Below are 8,287 nucleotides of genomic sequence, written 5' to 3' on the forward strand. Positions count from 1 at the left end.
TCCTAGGTCGGATCATCTTCATTGGGGTTGGTTATTTTTCTAAGTTTTGTTGACATTTACCTCAGAAAATGGCCTCCGCTTTGGCAGCTCAACAGTTCTGCTTGCAGAGCAAAATAGACCGAGTCAGACGACCGGCGCACAGATCGAAGCACCTCTACACAGTCACAGATACGAAGCCTCAGTTGACTGAGAAGTTGAATTTACACTCTGCAAACTTTTTCGTACTAACGCACTAAAAATAATGATCGTTTATTAAGATTTATTTCATAGAAAGTTCTGCCCCTATCGATAGTTGTTTCTTGTCGTTGATTTTGCTGTGGTCGTCGTCGTCGTCGTCGGTCTAACGACGATGTAAAATTCAGTTGTCGTAGTCAAGTTGCCGCGATGACTGCACTGGTAATAACACGTAAGTTCGCAAGTTCCACTTTGGCCACCGCCTCGTTGTTTCGTTCCCTCAGACACACGTAAGACACAAGACAAAAGTTGAATGACGACGACAAGACACAAAACAGTGATTTTCTAGCGAACCTACATGCGTGGCTGTTTTCATGCTACAGTGCATGCACACTTATTATTTCTCCCAGGATACAGAATCCGTTGGCTGTCTGATTGTCGCTGACTGTATTATATAGTGGCTGTATCCTATGCACGATGTGCAAGCGGCGTTGACTGTAGAAGCGCTGCGTGTCGTCCCTTACCGTCACCACGCTTCTTAGCTTCTGAGGCTGTAAGGTTCGCGCGGTGCCGCGGTCGATCATCGGGCGCTTGGTGCTCCGCCACGGAGAGGAGATCACTTGGGGTCCTTGATGCTCGCGGCCACCGCTGTCAGCTTCAGGAACAGCAGCAGCGGCGACGGCGACGGCAACACCAGCTTCAGCAGCAGCTGCCACGTCAGTAGCTCAGCCAGCGTCGGGGTCCGTCCATCGATGCGTTTCTCGTTCTTCGTCGGTCTTCCAGTATTCGCTGCACTCGCCACTGTCGCGTTCGCTATCGCGGCCGCCACCCTTCTTCTCTACCTCTACTGCTGCTGCGGCTGCTACAGGGTTATTGAATGTGCGCCTGTAAACGTATGCGAGTGCCTTCGCCGATGCTGTTAATGCAGAATACCGGCGGTAACTGTGCTGCTTACTTCGATGCTGCCGGTGATGTCGTTTGGTAGTCCTTACAGCAGTAGCAGCAATAGCAGGAACCGATAATAACACACAGCGGCGTGTAGTAAATCAGTGGTCGATTCTGTACGGCGGTATTAACAGACTTGTGGCAGTTACGTAGCGGACAAATTGATGCTGCTTCAGTTAAACGCTTTATGTCTATACTGTGGTCATTCCCGCGGTAATGAGTCTATTAGTAGTTGTACGGTTTTCCTTTCGATTTCTTCCAGAATCATCAACTGCAGTATTGAATGCGGACCACCGCTGCAAAAGCGGATCTAGGACACGGACAGAAAAGTGGTCTAGCGGGAACAGCAGCAGCAGCAGCAGCAGCACAGCTTCACAGCACGGGGGTATGACACACAGCAGCACGACGATGGTAGTCGTCTGTAGGTCACTCTATAGCAGCACGTCCCCCACATTAAATACGAATTTGTAGCCCCGCTGGCTACTTTGCTTCCAATGCTAATACTAACCTTGACTTGCTCGTGACGGCGGTTCGAGCCCGCGGGCCACCGCGCCGCGCGCATCGCCGACCGAGAGAAATTTGCTAACGACGCCAATAACAACGACAATCAGCTGAGCGGTTAAACGACGCGATTCCAGAGCCACGACTGGAGAAAGAAAAAGGGAGAAGTCAGATGGGATCCTGTTGCTGCGACGGCCACTAGTTCCCTAGTGGATTGATTGGTGCCTAAGCATTGTCTGAGCAAGCACAACTGTTCACCTAATGTCAGCCGCCAGCTACTCTGTTCTAAACAGACGCCATAAACACTTCTTACTGGAAGAAACTTGCGCAGAAAAAAACATTTGGCCAGTAGATGGCGACAGCAATTCCAATATACGGAGATGAAATTTTACAGAAAAACAAGCCGATAGCATAAAAATAATGAGATTAAACGCCGACTGGCAGCGGTGGGGCAGTGCTTTGTCGTTGTTATGATGCTAATAACGAGCTCATAAATAGGCAATTATTTTGACTGTATATTGGGAATGTATTAGAATTAGTTAACGAAACAGTTAAAGTTCAGATGGTAATGGTAGGCATATTTGCGACAGTGGATGCTCTTATTTCTGCAGCTTGAGCTAGAAATATTCTCTAAACAGGATTAGGAAACACGTATATTTCTAGTCAGCCGAATACAAGCGAACTATTATATCATTATCTTAAATATTATGTTCTACAAATATTTTAGGCCAGTGATTCTTGACCTAGAGATATCGTTTCTACGTATCCTGTCTGCATTAGTTATAAGGAACAAATTGAAACTCAGCGTAAGGACAACAAACCGAATATCAAGAAAAGCCAAAACCTCTATGTGGAGCGCTCAAGGCAGGCCTCATTCAGAAAGCCGGATATGCGATTCCTATGCACCGACAATATCGAGAAAAAAAAAACTCTCGGCAATAAGAGATTTCGTTAGTAGAGAAAATTGACTTTGATCATTCACGGTCTGCCTGTCGGAGACACTGAGTGCAGAAAGTGGCCTAATAGACAACTGTAAAACTGAAGCGGCCTACTCTGTTGTTCATGTTTATCGATGTACAGTCGCTCGGGGCGATCTGATGGTTGAGAAAAAAAATGCGTTGCAATACAATAAAATAGTGATCGATATCAGAGTCGATGTCGGCTAGTATAGAACAAGTAAGCGGATCCACCTAAAAAAAGGACCTCAGATCGTTATGGCTTTCTATAATCAGCCTTGTCATTGTTTTACAGGGATAACAGCATGTATACGGAGTAATATAGTATATAGTGGGATATAATCTAATAGTGATATAAATAATATATAATAATAAATAAGTACTCCATCGCAGTTAGAGGTTCCGCCTTCACCAAATACTGGCCATCCTGCTAGCGAATTTCGAGAAAGTCGATCTCAACGTGCAGAGAATGCCAAGGACAACAAAGTAAGCACGATATCCACTTATCCGAACCTGGTAATCGAACTCACCTGCCACGGTTCTACCAGGGGGCCATCGGCTAAATGTTTTATTGCATATCTATGTACTTTATTGCTCACAGTTACAGTACGAGACAGGAAAGTTCATCAGCAATAAATTAAGGCCTTTTATTCACTAAAGAAATAAGGTGTTCTCATGCTTATCTTGTGGAGCTCGATCGAGGACAATTAGCATTTTTCCGGCGAGTGTTTTAGCAAATGCAGCAGTAGTGTCAAACATAATTCAAGATGGAGGTTAGGAAGTAGGACAATCACAGCTCAGCATTGTTTAAACTAAATGTCACTTCTTTACCTTCGAAAGATCTCCATTCTTTATAATAGGGACTACACGGCTCCTCATCAACGGGCCCAACATTCTCATAGGATTACACTGTCCTTGTATCCCTGAAACAATAAGTAACAACGAGTCATGCATGGTCTGTTACCGACAGAGAGTATAATATACAAGTCGAAACTCTAACCTGTCTCTGTCCTGCATTTTAATTCATCGTACTCACACCCAAAAAATCATACGCTATTTACCGACTGCGTAAGAAGTTGTACACTACCGCTACCTTTATCTAGATAGGGCGCACGTATTAAGGAAATGGCGTTTATATACATATAATGGTATATATTATAACCTACTTTAGGCCTTCTGTGCATTGCTTGTAAGACGGCATTATTGGCCAGGTCTACGGATTTATTTCCCACGACAGGTCTAGATTGCCCTACAGCTGAAGCTTATAGTTAGTTCCAGCTTTGTTCTTTATTCTTATTTCCAACGCATTTGCCGCTAGCGGCTTGTTCTTTCGCATTTGCATCAGTAATTGAAATAACTAGCAGGACTCCTGACAGCAGTAAGGCATCTGAAGGTAAATTCTGACGCAGCTGAATGACATTTCACATCCAAGGCCAGAAAGATGTATCCATTGAGAATCGGCTAGACGTCCACTATCCATTAGAGAGAAGGTGTGCAGCAGATATTGCCGTTTCCACCAACACGATATGTCTGATTTACATGCACATACGTTTTGCTATTACTATTATTAACATGACAGATGCGTCGACAATAAGAAAAATACGTATCTCCATTGTTCCGTCATTATTAGTGCTATATCCGTCGCATGCGCTGTTCTTCAATAATGTGATTGCATGGCATGAAGCGACAGGCAGGCAGGCAGGCAGGCAGGCAGGCAGACAGACAAACAAAAACGGTAACGCTAGCAATAGCAACGCTTGGGGCCAGTTGAGAACATGCGTAACGTGTACGATACCGTGCTATTAATAGGTTTCTGTGAATATCGTCCGGATCTAATGCCACCAAAAAAAGTGATGGTAGGACGCAACAAGTGCACTATCGTTCATCGTTACGGCTTAATTCACGACTGCAGACATAAAAAACGGCAAAAAACTGCGAGGAGACACTTACAGCAGAAGATCAGATGCAGAAAAAACTCGCTTACCTTTGTCCCTTCCATTTAATGGTAGCTACAATAATCATAATAGCAATAATGCAACAATACCACAGCAATAGTTCTGCGGGTAGTTATTTTAATACAGTGCACCATGGCGTGTGACCGCGCTAGCACTATTAGGTATCATGTTGAATTAGCCTTTGCCCCAATTCTGTACCAGCTGCTAACGCAGTAGCGAGACTTGCTCTGTTACTGTTCGACTTGTTATTGTGTACTGCTTCAGCAAGGTCGTGCTTCACGCCCGCCAAATAGGTCCTAGACCTTCACTCGGTGAGAGTTCGTTTTCTTGATTCATTGCATTGGAGTGACGGCAGAGACCGCCTTGCCGACTCTAGTCTGAATCATATACCATCAGATGTATGTAATTCCCACCAACGGTAGTTAACTGAAGAATATCATCCCCATAGTCAATTGAAATATCATTACTTACAATTAAAGTAAGTTCATTAAGCAGCTATTCATAAGTCTATCTAAATTCGATCAATTTTTCTAAAACCGGAGAATACATATGATTCTGATCCGACCTTCCGACCAAACATTTTGTGGGGCAGGCCGGATATTCGTGCAAATGCGCCGATTTATTCATTTTCACCATTTTAATGACAGGTTAAGTAAAATCAGCGGCGTCGGCTGCGAAAGCTACTCTTTGATTTGAATGAGACAAGTTACACAAAAAAAAATACACTAAGTCTCTTAGAAAGCACTGTACCTAGGTGGAGTAAGTGGGGGTGCCTTGTAGCACGGTAAGAACCTGAAATCCTGTAAAATGCTTAAAAGTGGCTCCTCCGCTGAGGAGTGAACGTTTCCAATGGCCAGAATTAAATATATAGAAACGAAGCGGTTAACTGAGTGTTATATGGGAATCATTGGTTTTCGAAAATTGAAATGTCGTATACCTTTAGCAATCTAGCTTTAAGATTAGGACGCTGTAAAGATGCCTCGCCTCATTATGCTATCGTTAAGCAAAATATTTCTGATAATATCTATTACTTTGCATATCGTATGCCATTAGTTCATCAGAGGGACGAAAGAATAGTTTCCTGCAAAAATGTTTCGTAAAATGGCCAGTCAGTATAACCGGCCAGATAAAATAATTTTCCTTTTTTGTTTCGCCTTTATTTGGCCTTGACAATAAATCAGTTCAAGGGTGAAAAAAGTAATGATATTTAGCTGAAAGCACGTCTATTATAAGAAAACTTCAGCACTTCCGTTCTAATCGACATCTGCTTGGTATCAGTTGGCAAGATTTAGCTATAGCTAACTTTTGAGTTTTAGTGTATTAGAATGCAGCTTGTATGTAACAGTGGAAAATCCCCATTTGCAAAGAGCCAAAACACCAGCACTCTTTGCACCTGTATGAGTGTGATCGTTAAAACTGAATACGGTCAATATATATACATATGGCTGCAGTAACGTTATCATGCGGACGCGATACGTCGTCCGTCGTTGACACCAGCGACCTTCGACAAGGTCGAACGTTGTGCCCGAAGCAAAGGCTGGAACTCCCACTGCTACCAATGCCGCCGCCGCTGCTGCTGCTGCTGCTGCTAAACACTTCACAGTATGACTGGAAAGGCAAAATGAAAAGGAGGCTGGAGTAGGGGCAAGGGGCGGGTTGATGATATGTCAGTCATCGTTCAGGCGGCCGTGATATCTCAGAAGATCTGCAATAGCGCTGTTCTTAATCGAACAGCCGGCACGAGTAAGCCAGTCAGCTAGATATCCAACAAAGCTCGCGTTATTATTGATCAGGTCGATCAGAAAGTTTTCATAGAAACCAGCAAGCAAGGCTATATTGTTGTGTCCTCTTATCTTAGTTGTTCGCGACTACCCTAATAATACCCGACGCTGATAGCCACCCGTAAACTTTCTTTCAACGTCACAGTACGTGTAACATGCGAGGCGCTGCATTACCGTCACACTTCGTGCTCGAAACATTGCAATAGCGGCAACCATAGATATAGGAAGGCACACATTTTCTAGGAACGCTGCGACTGTCAAGAGCGTCAAAACTCCCACAGAGAGAGAACAACTCAAATCGTTGCTACAATATGAAAATGCTAACGGTATATACAGTTTTTAGTTAATACCGGCTAAAGTAACCGCAAAGAGTCACTGGAAGTCACGTGAGTAAATACATTATAAATAAATAAAAATAAAGCGGGAATGAATGAATAAATAACAATTTCGATAAACCTGAGGGGAAACTGGGGTCTCATTGTCAACATGTTACTGCGTTCACAATACCACTAAGCAGTCAAACGAACGAAAGAGTTACTATCACTTAGCAGGGTTACCTTTTCTCTCGGCTGTTCAATGAGATCTGCCAAATATACTAATTACAATAGGTAACGGCTACCAGCCAGACTTTTTAGAAATAACCCATTAATATGCAGTCGACACCTATTGATTTAAGCCTATAGATTCTTATTCACTCAGTCAATAGATTTGAAACGTTGAATAATGACAAAGACGCAGAAGGAAACTGCTTTCTATATGGAAATTACAGCTGATAATACGACGACGTTGGTCAGGCACTCTGAATGAACGAAAAGCGTCTTCTGAATACCGCGCTGATCAGCGCCTATTACACTAGCGTGCACCTAATGCACGTTTCATTTGTAGCTATATCTACGGTATGCGAGCACGCAGAATTACCCTAGAGCTTAGCAGCACGTGTCCAATGAGTGAATTCACAACCACACGGCTATAGACGATATAAGGTTGCAACTATTTCTCCATATCGATCATGCTTATGACAGCAATTGTAACGGGCAGGTTAACTCCAGAATACGTGAACGATGCACGGCTTGTCTACCTCCACAGACTCTAGCTTCAACTCGAAAGACGAACACCTTACGGAAACTGAACAAACATAAAACTTCCGCAAGCAATTCTTCTATACGACGTATTTGTTCGTGTTCTTTAATGGAAGTAACGATTTATTCGGGACGTAAAGAAGTTACGCATGAAAACACTTGTCTGAATTATATGCGCAAAGGTTGCAATGGGCTGAGGAGTCATAGACGCTAAGCATTTCGCTCAGATTTGTAGTGGGCCTATGTACGATAGAGCTGGGTAAATCATGGCCGCGACCCGACAGCATCCGATGAATTCCATATACAATTCCAGTCCAGATCATGATCGTTGGCAAAACGCGAATTGTGTAAATGTACGCCCTCTCGTAAAATGGACGACGGCTTAAATCCATTTTGTGTCTGATTTGGGACTCTTCACAAATCATGTTTAAGGTTGGGTCGGATGTTGGTGATATCAAAGCGTATTTTCCCTTTGTCATTTCCTTCCACTCAGACTACGAAAGATTCAGATCCTCGTCGTCTGTAATGGTTGACTACGTCTATTGAATAGAATAGCAAGTGTCGTAAATTAAAGCTTATTTGTCTTTTGTTTTTCCCCATGCTGCCCTCGCTTTGTGCACACATATGAACTTGATAATATTTCGTTCGTGCAACGGTAGGCTCCTTTTAAATAAGCGGATCCTTGAAGTCCTGCACTTTTGAGAACTTTTTTCTGATTCCCGCTAAAGATGCTACCTGACGGCGAACTATCAAGTTAAGGGTACGAGACAAATTATTTCGAAGGCGGACCACCGATACTATTCATGATGTTCTCTAACTAATGAAGCTTCCACTTCTGATGAAGTAGCATAGAGTAGCATATAAGTTTCCCGCCCAGCCTAAACGTGATCGGTAGC

The 8,287-nt window shown here is 43.4% G+C and overlaps 1 protein-coding gene across 6 annotated transcripts in view; it reads right to left on the reverse strand.

Moving 5' to 3' along the window:
* Positions 1 to 1,383, reverse strand: part of LOC111262854 (clavesin-2) — a 61,526-nt gene extending 60,143 nt beyond the window's left edge. For all 6 annotated transcript variants that reach the window (XM_086969343.1, XM_022837445.2, XM_086969342.1 and 3 more), the window contains exon 1: positions 61 to 1,383. The gene's annotated coding sequence lies outside the window, so the exon portion shown is untranslated. The remainder of the gene's footprint in view (positions 1 to 60) is intronic.
* Positions 1,384 to 8,287: the final 6,904 nt, after the last annotated feature.

The sequence above is a fragment of the Varroa jacobsoni genome, unplaced genomic scaffold (genome assembly GCF_002532875.2).
Source record: "Varroa jacobsoni isolate VJ856 unplaced genomic scaffold, vjacob_1.0 scaffold_708, whole genome shotgun sequence".
Lineage (NCBI taxonomy): Eukaryota > Metazoa > Arthropoda > Arachnida > Mesostigmata > Varroidae > Varroa > Varroa jacobsoni.